At 46.5% G+C, this 14,599-nt stretch overlaps 1 long non-coding RNA gene across 1 annotated transcript in view; it reads right to left on the bottom strand.

The window, feature by feature from the left end:
* Positions 1 to 656: 656 nt before the first annotated feature.
* Positions 657 to 14,599, bottom strand: part of LOC134947413 (uncharacterized) — a 211,313-nt gene continuing 197,370 nt past the window's right edge. The window contains exon 3 of the long non-coding RNA XR_010182546.1: positions 657 to 952. This is a non-coding gene — a long non-coding RNA (uncharacterized LOC134947413). The remainder of the gene's footprint in view (positions 953 to 14,599) is intronic.

The raw sequence follows: 14,599 nt of genomic DNA, 5'->3' as shown, positions 1-14,599 counted from the left end.
CATCGCAATGTAGGAGTAAGTCCTGGGCTGTCCGCTGACTGAGGGACATTTGTAGCACAGCATACACATGCGATCGCACACTTGCACGGGCAAATTTACTGATCGCAGGACAGCAAAATTAGCAGCCCAGCAATCAGGTCTGAATTAGGCCCCTAGTTACAACAGTGATTTAAGGACCTAATTAAGACCTGATCACTGTGCTGCTAATTAGATGCCATGTGATGGCTATTCCACGTTCTACTATAGAGAATGCTATTCTTTCAATGGAAACTGTTGTTGACCAGAATGGAGGACACACTGATGAACGGTTATGGTTTCTATCATCACAGCGCCACCTGCTGACAAAGTTTTAAATTAATATTTACTTTTCAGTAAATGGCTATTGCATCCTCTGAAGTAGCGGTTGTCCAAATTTCTCTTTATCATGAGCCTTAGAAATCGTTTGCTCTAAGTAGGGATACTTCAATGTTATGTAGCAACTAGAGCAATTTATAACAACCAATGTTTCTATTGCATTACATAGTTCTAGCAAGCACGGCACCTCTTCTCTGGTTTGCACCACTCTGTAGCAGGGGAAAAGTCGGAGTCATAGTACAGACCTCTCTTTAGCAGAGCGGCTCTGTACATGTATGTAAATACTTTCAGGCTCGGTCACGGCAGTTTCATTTGTTATATTTAGCAAGTAAAGTGAAGACACCTGTGTTTCAAGATTGGAAATGTGACACTATATCCAGGGTGCGGGTGTCCTGGTGTATTGGCCTATTGTAGTTGTGCATTGGGCATCCTAATCAGGGGGTGACACATTTGCCCCAGGAGCACCGGCTCTGTCGGTGAGTGTCACGTCGTGTTCTGTTGGACAGTCCCCCTCACCTCTGGGGTGAAGGCCGCACATTCTGTGGGGTTACGTTACTGGCACATCTGCTACAGCACCCCATTGATCCGAGGGTCCTCTCTGTAGAAGAAAATCCAACAATTCAGCGAAATGCAGAAATCCGTCTGACAGACAGATAGATGTGAAATAAAAAGGAAACAGATGGAAGGACGAGAACATGATATTAGCAGGATATAAACTGTGTACGTCATTGTAATAGTATGTTATGATGGAAAATGATCATTATTGGCTGATACACACACACACTAAACCCCGCTGACAGGAGCCAGGCAAGGCGGGGAGACGCTGCGTAGACAGGGGGGGCCCTAAAAGCCTAAAGGAAACCTTGGAATAAGGCCACAATTACACACACACAAGATCTGAAGGTGTCCCTGACCCACAACACACTAGCACCTAGCAAAGCCTTCTAAGCATCCGATCGGACACAATTCCTATCCACGTCCAGACTGAATGGGAAGCGTTGCCATTGTAATTCAGGTACAGGCCTATTGCTGAATACAGCGTGACCCACACTGACACAACTCTATACACCACGGCCTCCTGAAGGCTGAGCCTCCAGACAAGAGGCTGGAGAGTGCCATCTGAGGACGGGATGTCAGCTCAAGGGTGAGCGGTTTACATTAAGCAGAAGGGTGGTGGTGACCCGTGTAACGCCCGCCTTGGCCCTTGGTCTCCTTTAGATGTGAAAGGACAAGTGACTGATTTGCAATGAGCTCCCCACCGACCTCCCTCATAGATAGCCCATAGTCACTAAACACTAAGGGGAGTCCCTTAATTTCTCCTTTGAAATTAAGCGCCTCTTTTAAGGAAAGGGATATTCGTGTGTTCATTAATTTAATGTAGTTAAAGAGTGCACCAGCCATAAATCGTGCGTCACTTCTCCTTATTTGTAACGTAAACCGGGCCCAGAATCCTGCGCTATTCATCCCGTGTGACTCATATCTCATCCTATGGCGTTTATTAAATGTTTGTTTCTTCTGTACACTTAGACGAAGAGTCTGTACAAGGAAAACCGTGGGAAAATAGGAGCGATCATTGCGAAGGGAATATAAAACGTTGATTTTGTCAAAATGAATAAATAAAATCAGCGATGAATGTCGGGGGAGGGATGCATGCCACGTTGGTTCGCGTTTTCTGCTGTTCTGAGCCGCTGCTTAGTCAGTGACTAGATGGCCGCTGCAGAAGTAAAAAAGTACTTATACAGATAGGCTCCGTGTTCTGCGTTCCCAACAACCCCCACTTATTACACTGTGCTGTACAACCTCACCCCATAGATAAAGAGGAGGGGGCCAACGGGGTACAGCAGCTCCTGATCATTAGCCGAATGTAACATACCCGTAGCCAGATTATCGCGCCCCCAGGGCTTTAATAGTGTATATAAATGGTTAAATAATATTTTTATTTACAGGTGGACTACTGGTCTCAGCAAGGCCGTTTGGGTATGATGGCACGTATTGAACCATAAGTGCCAGCCTGCAGAAAAGGCTGGCCAGGCATGTATTGAACCATAAGTGCCAGCCGGACGTAGCCCTGTTAGATCCATTTATTACAACATGTTGGGGTTCACGTCCTCTTCGGTCCATGTAACTTCCCCAAAAGTTAGCAAAACAAAGAGACACCTCCCACAGCCCCGCTGCAAATGAGAGATCACTCGGGGACACTTTCCATAGAAATAAATGGGGTGACGCACTGATTGGTCAGTTGATAGCAGTTCCCACGCTCTGACCAATCAGAGCTTTTACGGTCCGCCGTGTGTACATCCTGTCAAAGTCAGAAAAATATCACTATGCACACTGCCATATTTGCACATCATATGTGTCCCTGCTGCGCATGCGTGCGCTCTCCCGTGCGTGCGCATACTCGCTGCTGCGGGCACCCGCAGGCGCACGGTATGCGCATTTACGGTAGAGATTGTGTGCGTCTAGCGGGCGACTCTTTCGTTACATATTTTCACCATATAATGTATTTTGTAGATTATGGTCCCTTTGATAGAATCTGAAAGTTTGGTTAATGTAGAATGTTCATGGACAGAGAAATCCCTCTTTGTTTGATATGAAGGGTCAGACAGGAGTAATACAGTGGTGTTTAGTATCCATCGGAAGAGTATTTAATTAGCAATATCCCGGTGTTGGTTTGAAGCGAATTAATCGCTCGTGCGAATAGTTATGGACATAAGAAGTTTATGTCCATTTACTATTATTTGCACTTACTTATCCATGCGGCGGGAAACCTAGTTTCCCACCCACCTGAGCAGTTGGAAATCGTCACAGCCCACCTGTATGAATCAACCTATGACCTTTTGTTATAATGCGAGGAGGAATTCCTGTGTCCAATGAACAATGAGATTGTAGGGACCATTGAATTGTATTGTGTGTGGGGCATAAATAGACAAGCCGATCACAGCCAGCTCACTCTTCAACGGTTCTCATTGCTGATAATCGGGAGCTGGATGTCCAGAGGCGCATGCGATCGTTCCCCTTTGTGCGTAAGTTTTTCTCCGCAATCATATTGTATTTCTTGTTATTGTGGGCCATTTCTCTCTCTCTCTCTTCTCCCCTTTCTCTCTTAATTTTCCTGCAAACGTAATTGTATTATATTGTATTTCCTGTGTAGTTATCTGGTTAGTTAGTCTATGTTATATTGTAGTGTGTGACTTGTATTGTATTATTCTTTTTGCAAGTAATAACATTCACATAAGGCGTTAGACCCTAAGCACGGTATCGGTGTATTTCTTATAGTGTTAAGTATTTTCAGAGCGTCGGTGACGCTCGAACAGCTTTTAAGATAATCAGGCTACACAAGGTTGCATCTACACTCTATCTCTACGCTAAGGTTTTACTGCATATTATATTGTTTATGGTTTAGATATAAAGGTTTAACATTGTGAGCATCAGCGCCGCTGGTGATCTCCTCGTGGTCCCGAGCGTCCGCTACGCTATAGCGAATCATTACGTTAGTCGGCAGCCAATAGCGTGCCTGCCTGTGATCTCTTGGCCGTGAGCGAACGTGACGCTTGAGCGTCTCGACCACGGCTAAGCGATTGTTACGCAACGTGCGTACCCTTACGGTACTCCATACGTGAATAGCGTACAGTGTTCTTAGACCTCATAAAGGGTGTTATATAAGATAAATATTTAGCTTTATCAATTGGCGGCTCGTCCTGTCCTTCACATATCTCTGCTAGGTAATTTCAGCAGACATTATCCATCAGCAAAGGGCGGGAGATCATATTCTTCGCTATGCACACTGCCATATTTGCACATCATATGTGTCCCTGCTGCGCATGCGTGCGCTCTCCCGTGCGTGCGCATACTCGCTGTTGCGGGCACCCGCAGGCGCACGGTATGCGCATTTACGGTAGAGATTGTGTGCGTCTAGCGGGCGACTCTTTCGTTACATATTTTCACCATATAATGTATTTTGTAGATTATGGTCCCTTTGATAGAATCTGAAAGTTTGGTTAATGTAGAATGTTCATGGACAGAGAAATCCCTCTTTGTTTGATATGAAGGGTCAGACAGGAGTAATACAGTGGTGTTTAGTATCCATCGGAAGAGTATTTAATTAGCAATATCCCGGTGTTGGTTTGAAGCGAATTAATCGCTCGTGCGAATAGTTATGGACATAAGAAGTTTATGTCCATTTACTATTATTTGCACTTACTTATCCATGCGGCGGGAAACCCAGTTTCCCACCCACCTGAGCAGTTGGAAATCGTCACAGCCCACCTGTATGAATCAACCTATGACCTTTTGTTATAATGCGAGGAGGAATTCCTGTGTCCAATGAACAATGAGATTGTAGGGACCATTGAATTGTATTGTGTGTGGGGCATAAATAGACAAGCCGATCACATCCAGCTCACTCTTCAACGGTTCTCATTGCTGATAATCGGGAGCTGGATGTCCAGAGGCGCATGCGATCGTTCCCCTTTGTGCGTAAGTTTTTCTCCGCAATCATATTGTATTTCTTGTTATTGTGGGCCATTTCTCTCTCTCTCTCTTCTCCCCTTTCTCTCTTAATTTTCCTGCAAACGTAATTGTATTATATTGTATTTCCTGTGTAGTTATCTGGTTAGTTAGTCTATGTTATATTGTAGTGTGTGACTTGTATTGTATTATTCTTTTTGCAAGTAATAACATTCACATAAGGCGTTAGACCCTAAGCACGGTATCGGTGTATTTCTTATAGTGTTAAGTATTTTCAGAGCGTCGGTGACGCTCGAACAGCTTTTAAGATAATCAGGCTACACAAGGTTGCATCTACACTCTATCTCTACGCTAAGGTTTTACTGCATATTATATTGTTTATGGTTTAGATATAAAGGTTTAACATTGTGAGCGTCAGCGCCGCTGGTGATCTCCTCGTGGTCCCGAGCGTCCGCTACGCTATAGCGAATCATTACGTTAGTCGGCAGCCAATAGCGTGCCTGCCTGTGATCTCTTGGCCGTGAGCGAACGTGACGCTTGAGCGTCTCGACCACGGCTAAGCGATTGTTACGCATCGTGCGTACCCTTACGGTACTCCATACGTGAATAGCGTACAGTGTTCTTAGACCTCATAAAGGGTGTTATATAAGATAAATATTTAGCTTTATCAATTGGCGGCTCGTCCTGTCCTTCACATATCTCTGCTAGGTAATTTCAGCAGACATTATCCATCAGCAAAGGGCGGGAGATCATATTCTTCGCAGTGCTGACGGGATAAGCGTCTGCTTCGCTTAGTAAAGGGTGCTGAGGGAATCCGGAACCGGAGGTAAGAACAACACGCTAGTGTCTTTTAAAACAGTTTTTTCTATCTTGCGTACGCACACACGCATATCTGCATTTCTTTTTCGTGTATTTTCATATATCACTCTCCTGTTTGCCATTTTATAAATTGATAAAACGTGCTAAGAGAGATTTGTCGCTATTTCATAGTTAAAGTGTAAAAGTAATATTAAGGGATAAAGTGTAAAGCACACACGCAGCTCTACCTAAAGGTACAAGGAGAGATTGGTGTGGGGTTCAGTAGAGGATCGAGGATCATCTACATTGATAAACGTGTACATTGTGTTACGGTGGACATTGGTTTTGTGTACACGTGTCTCTAACAAAGGGCTGAGACTCGCGTACGCAAAGGCCGACGCACGCAGCGTAAATTACGCAACGGAGCGTCTGGGTACGCCCACGTAACTCAAGTCACACGATAGTGTTGATTTTTAACAAGCGAAAAGGTGGCAAGGCGATAAATAGCGCAACAGGCGATAAATAGCGCAACAGGCGATAAGTAGCGCAACAGGCGATAAATAGCGCAAGTTTATTTTAGTATTCGAAATTTAAATTAACAGATCCTTCTCCAAATTTACAACACATCTGGTCTAAAGAAAATTTCTGCGCAGAAATAGAAATAGAAACAAAAGTGTATATGTGGTGAGTGAGTGTTTGTTTTTACAATTTTGGGGATTGAACCACAGAAATCATCGAGTTCTCGTGAAGGTACATACGTGTAAGTGACATGCACGGTGGCTAGGGAGGCATCTCTGGTTAAACATAAAATTTGAGCATTAGAGTGTAGCGGACCAGGAGGTATAGCAGACCAGGAGGTCGTATAACAGACCAGGAGGTCTAGGTACAAAGAAGTCCGCTATAGAGACAAGGCACAACACCAAGAAGGGTTGGTGCAACACCCATATAGGCCAATAAAGCTCAGGCTGAAGAATTTCGCAGCTGCTGAATGTCGATTCCACTGGTCGCTCCGTACATAAGATTAGTTGCTTATGTACTGAACGATTGTACCGCACGTAATTGTGTGCATTAGTTAGTAACCTGACCAGTACCATTTGTGTACAAACCCGGTCATAAACGCTATTTGTACATTCTAACGTGATTTGTGTAATTTTTTATTTTATCAAAAAGGGAAGTTCGCTGGTCACTCAGGAATTATCCGACAACCCCACCTTTACTGGAAAGGGTTAATGCTCTTCGGATCATACCTACATGTTCCAGTAAACTAAGGTTAATAGGGGCCCTGGGTCGAGTACGCCAGCACTATATCAGTGTGTGGGCATATTGGTCGGCGTGGGCGAGTGAGTGAGGTGCTCGGTAAACTTCACCGTCAACCTATCTTTGAATATTTTGTTTTTTTGTAAGGGTTCGCTGAAGACCCTGATATAAAGGTCAGAGGTAGAGCAAGCAACACCTGCAAATTATGGGGGCCAGTTGTTCAGGAAGGGGGCGATCAACCTCGGTTCGGGTTGATTCTGTAAACCGACCAGTCGGGTCGGCAAGGTATGTAATGTGTGAAAAATACGGAAGACACACAGAAATTTTATGTGATGAATGGGAGAAAATGACTGTACATGACGGGGAGAAATTCCCAAGAGTAGGCAGCTTCAGCCCAGAAGTGTTGCAAAATTTAAGGAGAAGGATATGTCTCATTAAATCAGCAAAGAGACGAATCAAACATTATGATTATTTGCAGTTATGGCAACAGGAGGGTGAAATACAGAGAGGATTGGCTCAGGCTGTCAGATTGTGTTTTGACTGTGTCCCCGGAGGGGGCGCTAGTGGGTCAGTGGAGGTGGATGGGAGAAAACGAGGAGGCTGGATAACGTTTCTGCGCATGAGCGCAATGATATTTATTCAACAGATGGTTAACAGAACGGCAGCAGAAATAATAATAATAATAAATGCAAATGTCAATCACACAGCGTAATAGCTGAAAGTCTTATGGCAACGGAATGAATGATGACTGAGAAATGATAACCGGTAAGATAATAAACAGATGAAATGATAACTTGTAAAGATGATTCTGGTATGGAAACCAGTGCAGGTTAAAACATGGAACTTGGTAGTGAAGATGTTAAATGGCAAACCTGGTAGCAGAGGCAGGAGTCTGACTAAGTCCACAGTGCAGGTGGTGAAGCACTGACAGCAAGCAAGCTGTATCACAGGTGGAGGAATGGAACACACCTGGAGTCAGTCTCTACTGCAAGGCTGAAGCACACAAGATGATGATGGGTGTGAAGCCTGTTGATGAAATGCAGGTATTGCTGGGATTTGAAGTTCCACGGAGCTGTGTAATAACCAGGAGTACAAGTCTTAGGTAGAGAGCCAGGAACACGGAGGAAACAGGAACAGATCCTTTCACATGGGTCGCAGGAGTGACACAAAGTCCAGGATGCCTGCAGACTGATCCTGCAGTCTCTTATATACCCCTTGGTTCACAGACATTGGTGGAGTGAGGGAAAGTGGGTGCGGCCAAGCACCGGATTGGCCGCTGTATGCTGACTGTTGGAAACTGTCATGGCGGCGCCCATGCCGCGGCCTAGCGGGAACGCGGCGTGCTACACGCCCGCTGTCACAGGAGCGCTCCCAGGCCCATGATGGCGTCCGATGGCAGGGACGTGGACGACAGATGACCGCAGGGACCCAGGACGGAGTCCGCAGCGGCGGACAGATGTCAGCTTGGTGAGTCGATTCCTGACAGTACCCCCCCCTTTAAGGGTGGGCACCGAACACCCACGTGGCTTGGAAGGATGAGTGTTATGGAAGACACGGACCAACCTTGGAGCATGGACATCCATCGAATTTACCCAACTTCTCTCCTCTGGGCCATAACCGGACCAATCGACCAGGTACTGGAGACGTCCATACCGGCAACGGGAGTCCAGAATTTTGCCAATCTCGAATTCCACGCCCCGCTGAGTTCGAATTTTGGGGCCAACTGGAAGAGCACTCTGAAAACGGTTCAGGACTAAAGGTCTGAGGAGAGAAACATGAAAAGCATTAGGTATTCGAAGAGAAGGTGGTAACTTCAGTTTGTAGGCCACAGGGTTAATGACTTTTTCGACAGGAAAGGGACCAATGAAACGTGGTGCAAATTTCATAGACGGGACCCTAAGACGGAGGTTACGGGTCGACAGCCAAACCTTGTCCCCAGGTTTCAGGCTAGGAACCGCGCGTCTTTTGCGGTCAGCAAAGTATTTATACCGGCTGGAGGCCTTCTTGAGAGAAATGTGAATCTTCTTCCAGATTGAAGAAAACTGAGTCAATGCAGTAGTGGCAGCAGGAACGTCCATATGAGGGAGTTCTTGGAAGTCTGGAACACGAGGATGCTGCCCATATACCGCAAAGAATGGTGTTGTCCCAGTGGCAGTGTGGTAGCGGAAGTTGTGGGCAAACTCGGCCCATGGGAGCAGATCGAACCAGTCATCCTGAGAAGATGAAACATACAATCTTAAAAACGTCTCTAGTTCTTGATTTACCCTCTCTGTCTGCCCATTCGTCTGAGGATGGTAAGATGACGAAAACTTCAGCTTGACTTGCATGGCAGAACAGAGAGCCCACCAAAACCTTGCTACAAACTGTACACCTCGGTCGGATATTATTTCTGAGGGTAGACCGTGTAAGCGGAAAATCTCCCGTAGGAAGATTTGGGCAAGTTTTGGGGCAGAAGGGAGACCCTGGAGAGGAACAAAATGGGCCATCTTGGTAAATCTGTCCACTACGACCCAGATGGTATTGTATCCTTGGGAAGGAGGAAGGTCGGTGATAAAATCCATGGACAGGTGTGACCAGGGACGACTAGGAACAGATAATGGTTGTAACTGACCTGCTGGAGACTGACGAGGAGTCTTGTGCTGCACACACTTAGGACAGGATGCCACGAAATCCTTGATGTCAGCCTTCATCTTTGGCCACCAGTATGTCTCAGAGAGAAACTTGAAGGTCTTCAGGACACCAGGATGACCGGTGAACTTGGATTGATGGGCCCAAGATAGCAACTTAGGGCGGAGTTCTGGGGAAACAAAAGTCTTACCAGGAGGAGGAGCTGGGGAGACTTGAGATGCAGCGAATACCACTGGACTCAGGATGGAATGTGGAACTGAGTCAGGCGTTTCCTCTTCGGATTCCATAGATCGGGATAAAGCGTCAGCTTTAACATTCTGCGAACCTGGGCGGAAATGAAGCTTAAAGTTAAAACGTGAGAAAAACATAGCCCACCTGGACTGGCGAGGATTAAGGCACTGGGCTGCCTTTAAATATAGCAGGTTTTTATGATCCGTATAGATGTTGAACGGATGTTTGGCCCCTTCTAGGAGATACCTCCATTCCTCGAGGGCCAGCTTGATCGCCAGTAGTTCTTGATCTCCAACGGAGTAGTTAGCTTCTGCAGGAAGGAATTTACGCGAATAAAATCCACAGGGGTGGATTTTCCCATCGGTTCCCTTCTGGGAGAGAACAGCTCCAACTCCAACTGTGGAGGCATCCACCTCTAACTCGAACGGTCTGTTTACATCTGGCTGAGACAGAACTGGAGCAGACATAAAGGCCAGCTTGATCTTCTGGAAAGCTGCTAAAGCTTCTTCTGACCAGTTGGAATGATTTGCCCCTTTCCGAGTCAGGTTGGTAATAGGAGCGATGAGAGTAGAGAATCCCCGAATAAATTTCCTATAGTAGTTGGCAAATCCCAGGAACCGCTGAATAGACTTGAGAGAATTTGGGATGGACCAATTGGCAATGGCTTCCAACTTTGTCGGGTCCATCTGGAGATCCGATCCGGAAATTATATAACCCAGGAAGGGTATAGAGGGAACTTCAAAGGTGCATTTGGATAGTTTACCATAGAGCCGGTTCTCACGAAGACGTCGGAGGACTTCACGGACTTGTAGACGATGAGATGGAAGGTCTTGGGAGAAGATGAGGATATCATCCAGATAAACAACGAGGTACTTATACAGAACGTCACGGAAGATTTCGTTCACAAAGTGTTGGAACACTGCTGGAGCATTACTCAACCCGAATGGCATTACCAGGTACTCGTAATGGCCATCTCGAGTGTTAAAGGCTGTCTTCCATTCGTCACCACTCCGGATTCTGATGAGATTGTAGGCACCGCGGAGATCTAACTTGGTGAAGATGCGGGCTCCTTTAACTCTGTCGAATAATTCGGTAATGAGTGGTAATGGATAACTATTTTTAATGGTAATGTCATTGAGACCTCGGTAGTCAATGCATGGACGCAGTCCTCCATCCTTCTTTTTGACAAAGAAGAAGCCTGCACCAGCGGGTGATGATGAAGGACGGATGAATCCCTTCTGTAGGTTCTCCCTGATATAAACGCTCATCACCTCAGTTTCAGGAACAGACAACGGGTAGGTGCGCCCCCTAGGTGGCTTCTTGCCAGGAAGGAGATCGATGGGACAATCCCATTCCCTATGGGGCGGCAGGACATCTGCGGCCTTCTCACTAAAGACATCAGAGAAATCTTGATAAACCGCAGGTAGACTTGACTGTCTTTACTTCAGTAGACTTTATGGGACAAATTTGGGCTAAACAGGACTGATGGCAATGTGAACCCCATGAGGTAAGCTGTAACGTTGACCAGTCAAACTGTGGATTATGTAGCTGGAGCCAGGGCATGCCCAAGACGATCTCCTGGGTGGCTTGAGGAATGACTAAGAACTTAATCAGTTCAGAGTGTAGGAATCCAACTCCCAAGACCACTGGTACAGTTTGATGAGAAATATTCCCCTTGGAGATTCGACTACCATCCACGGCGGTAATATAAACTGGACAGGAAAGTTCACAAATAGGCAAGCAAAATTTATTTACCGCAGCTTGGGTGATGAAGTTTCCTGCAGCTCCACAGTCCACTAATGCTGATGCGGACTGGAGCCCAACTGAAGTCTCTAATGTCACAGGAAGGATAAGGTCTTGATTAGAAGGAGCTTGTCTAGAAGATCCCAACTTGACTCCTCCTTTACAAGTCAGGATCTGGCGTTTCCCGAACGCACTGTGCAGGAGTTAATCTGGTGGCCTGCAGCCGCACAATACAGACAAAGTCTCTCACGAATTCTTCTTGCCCGCTCTTCAGGAGTTAGGCGGGACCTATTTACTTGCATAGGCTCGTCAGAAGAGGGAGACTGGAACTGTACGGAGGGTATCATCCTTGATCTGCGTGGCTCACTCCGAGCGCGTTCATTATTGCGTTCGCGGATGCGAGAGTCCAACTTGATGCACAAGGAAATTAATTCAGACAATTGTACAGGAAGGTCGCGGGTCGCCAGTTCGTCTTTGATCCGGTCAGAAAGTCCATGCCAGAAAGCTGCTACCAGGGCCTGATTGTTCCACTGAATCTCTGCGGCCAACGTCTGGAACTGAATGACATATTGTCCCATACTACGGGTACCTTGACGAAGTTGGATCAGGTCAGCAGAAGCTGATGTTGCACGACCAGGCTCGTCAAAGATCCGTCTGAAGGTTGACACGAATTCAGTGTAGTTGTCAATCAGAGGGTCAGCACGTTCCCACAGAGGAGACACCCAGCTCAGAGCAGATCCAGAAAGTAAGGAGATGATGTAGGCAACCTTGGATCTTGGCGTGGGGAAATTATGTGACAACAACTCAAACTGGATTTCACATTGGTTGAGAAACCCGCGACATAACTTTGGACTGCCATCATACTTGCTTGGCACGGGCAGGTGCAGACGTGACACTGGAGCTGATGCAGCCGGCGTAGAGGAACTCACAGTACTGGCAGGTGCTGGAGTAATAGGAACTGCAGAAGTGTGTACACTAGGCAGGGATTGCTGTAGTGTATCTATCCGGGAGGACATCCCTTGCAGGAACTGGAACATCTGCTGCTGCGCAGCCTCTTGACCATCCAGACGGGAGACCAGATTTTGCAAGGCCTCTGACCCCACACTCCGTCCACCATCCGAGTCCATCGATCCTGGACTTACTGTCAGATTGTGTTTTGACTGTGTCCCCGGAGGGGGCGCTAGTGGGTCAGTGGAGGTGGATGGGAGAAAACGAGGAGGCTGGATAACGTTTCTGCGCATGAGCGCAATGATATTTATTCAACAGATGGTTAACAGAACGGCAGCAGAAATAATAATAATAATAAATGCAAATGTCAATCACACAGCGTAATAGCTGAAAGTCTTATGGCAACGGAATGAATGATGACTGAGAAATGATAACCGGTAAGATAATAAACAGATGAAATGATAACTTGTAAAGATGATTCTGGTATGGAAACCAGTGCAGGTTAAAACATGGAACTTGGTAGTGAAGATGTTAAATGGCAAACCTGGTAGCAGAGGCAGGAGTCTGACTAAGTCCACAGTGCAGGTGGTGAAGCACTGACAGCAAGCAAGCTGTATCACAGGTGGAGGAATGGAACACACCTGGAGTCAGTCTCTACTGCAAGGCTGAAGCACACAAGATGATGATGGGTGTGAAGCCTGTTGATGAAATGCAGGTATTGCTGGGATTTGAAGTTCCACGGAGCTGTGTAATAACCAGGAGTACAAGTCTTAGGTAGAGAGCCAGGAACACGGAGGAAACAGGAACAGATCCTTTCACATGGGTCGCAGGAGTGACACAAAGTCCAGGATGCCTGCAGACTGATCCTGCAGTCTCTTATATACCCCTTGGTTCACAGACATTGGTGGAGTGAGGGAAAGTGGGTGCGGCCAAGCACCGGATTGGCCGCTGTATGCTGACTGTTGGAAACTGTCATGGCGGCGCCCATGCCGCGGCCTAGCGGGAACGCGGCGTGCTACGCGCCCGCTGTCACAGGAGCGCTCCCAGGCCCATGATGGCGTCCGATGGCAGGGACGTGGACGACAGATGACCGCAGGGACCCAGGACGGAGTCCGCAGCGGCGGACAGATGTCAGCTTGGTGAGTCGATTCCTGACACAGGCGGCGGGATCTGGCCCTATCAGGAAACTGATAGCCACGGCCCCACCGCCACCATACATATCAGGAGAGAAATTGGTTGCGGAGAATGACGCATCAGGGGGTAACAAACAGGCACTTAGCAACTGTATAAATGTTAAGGATAATGTTAATAAGTTAACCCATGCAAATATTAACCCGTGCAAGTTGTACCCTGTTTTGAACTTTCCCCAGGAGTGTGATCAAGAGGACGAATCGGCAACAATATCGGCGCTCTCTCTAGCAGCCACTATATCAGAAACGACAGTAGGCACGGCCCAACCCATAAGATTAGTAACAAAGCCCCCTAGCGGAGGGACAGGTGAGGTCGTATCAACGGGTAAGTACGGCACCATACACTATGCTGAAACCATTTCACCACAGACTGTAGAATCTACACAGAATGATGTTGTTAAACTTGCTCCCGTGAGGGTAATAGCAGTCCCAAATGGGAAAACGGACACCACAGGAGTCACTCCTATCAGGAACATTGCCATGTACAGCCCGTTTTCCCGAATGGAATTAAGAACCATAGTGTCTGAATTCCCTGATCCTAGAAAAGACTTAGTTGCTAGCCAAAAATACATCAGAGACCTAGGAAACACTTTAGAGCCCAATAACAAAGATTGGCAGATATTGCTGAGGGCTTGTTTACCCTCCAATGTCGACGCAGCTCAATTTTTAGCTGACTGTGGACTGGATCAGGATGTACCTCTTACAGATGTGTACAACAAAGACAATGTAAAAAGAATAAATTTACAGTTAAAGGAGTATTTCCCAGCTGTAGCCAAATGGAATAGAATTTTTTCCATTAAACAAAAAGAGTCAGAAACAGCTGCTGATTATTTTCACCGGGCATTATTAGAAATGGCAAAGTATACTGGCATAGAGGACATTAGGACCAATGCAAACCATCAAGAAGTAGCAGTATCTGTGCTAATGGATGGTTTAAAAGAGGCATTAAAGACCAGGGTACAGACCACACAACCATGTTGGCG

This window comes from Pseudophryne corroboree, chromosome 8, assembly GCF_028390025.1.
Source record: "Pseudophryne corroboree isolate aPseCor3 chromosome 8, aPseCor3.hap2, whole genome shotgun sequence".
NCBI lineage: Eukaryota > Metazoa > Chordata > Amphibia > Anura > Myobatrachidae > Pseudophryne > Pseudophryne corroboree.
This window is presented reverse-complemented; position numbering and strand designations above follow the sequence as displayed.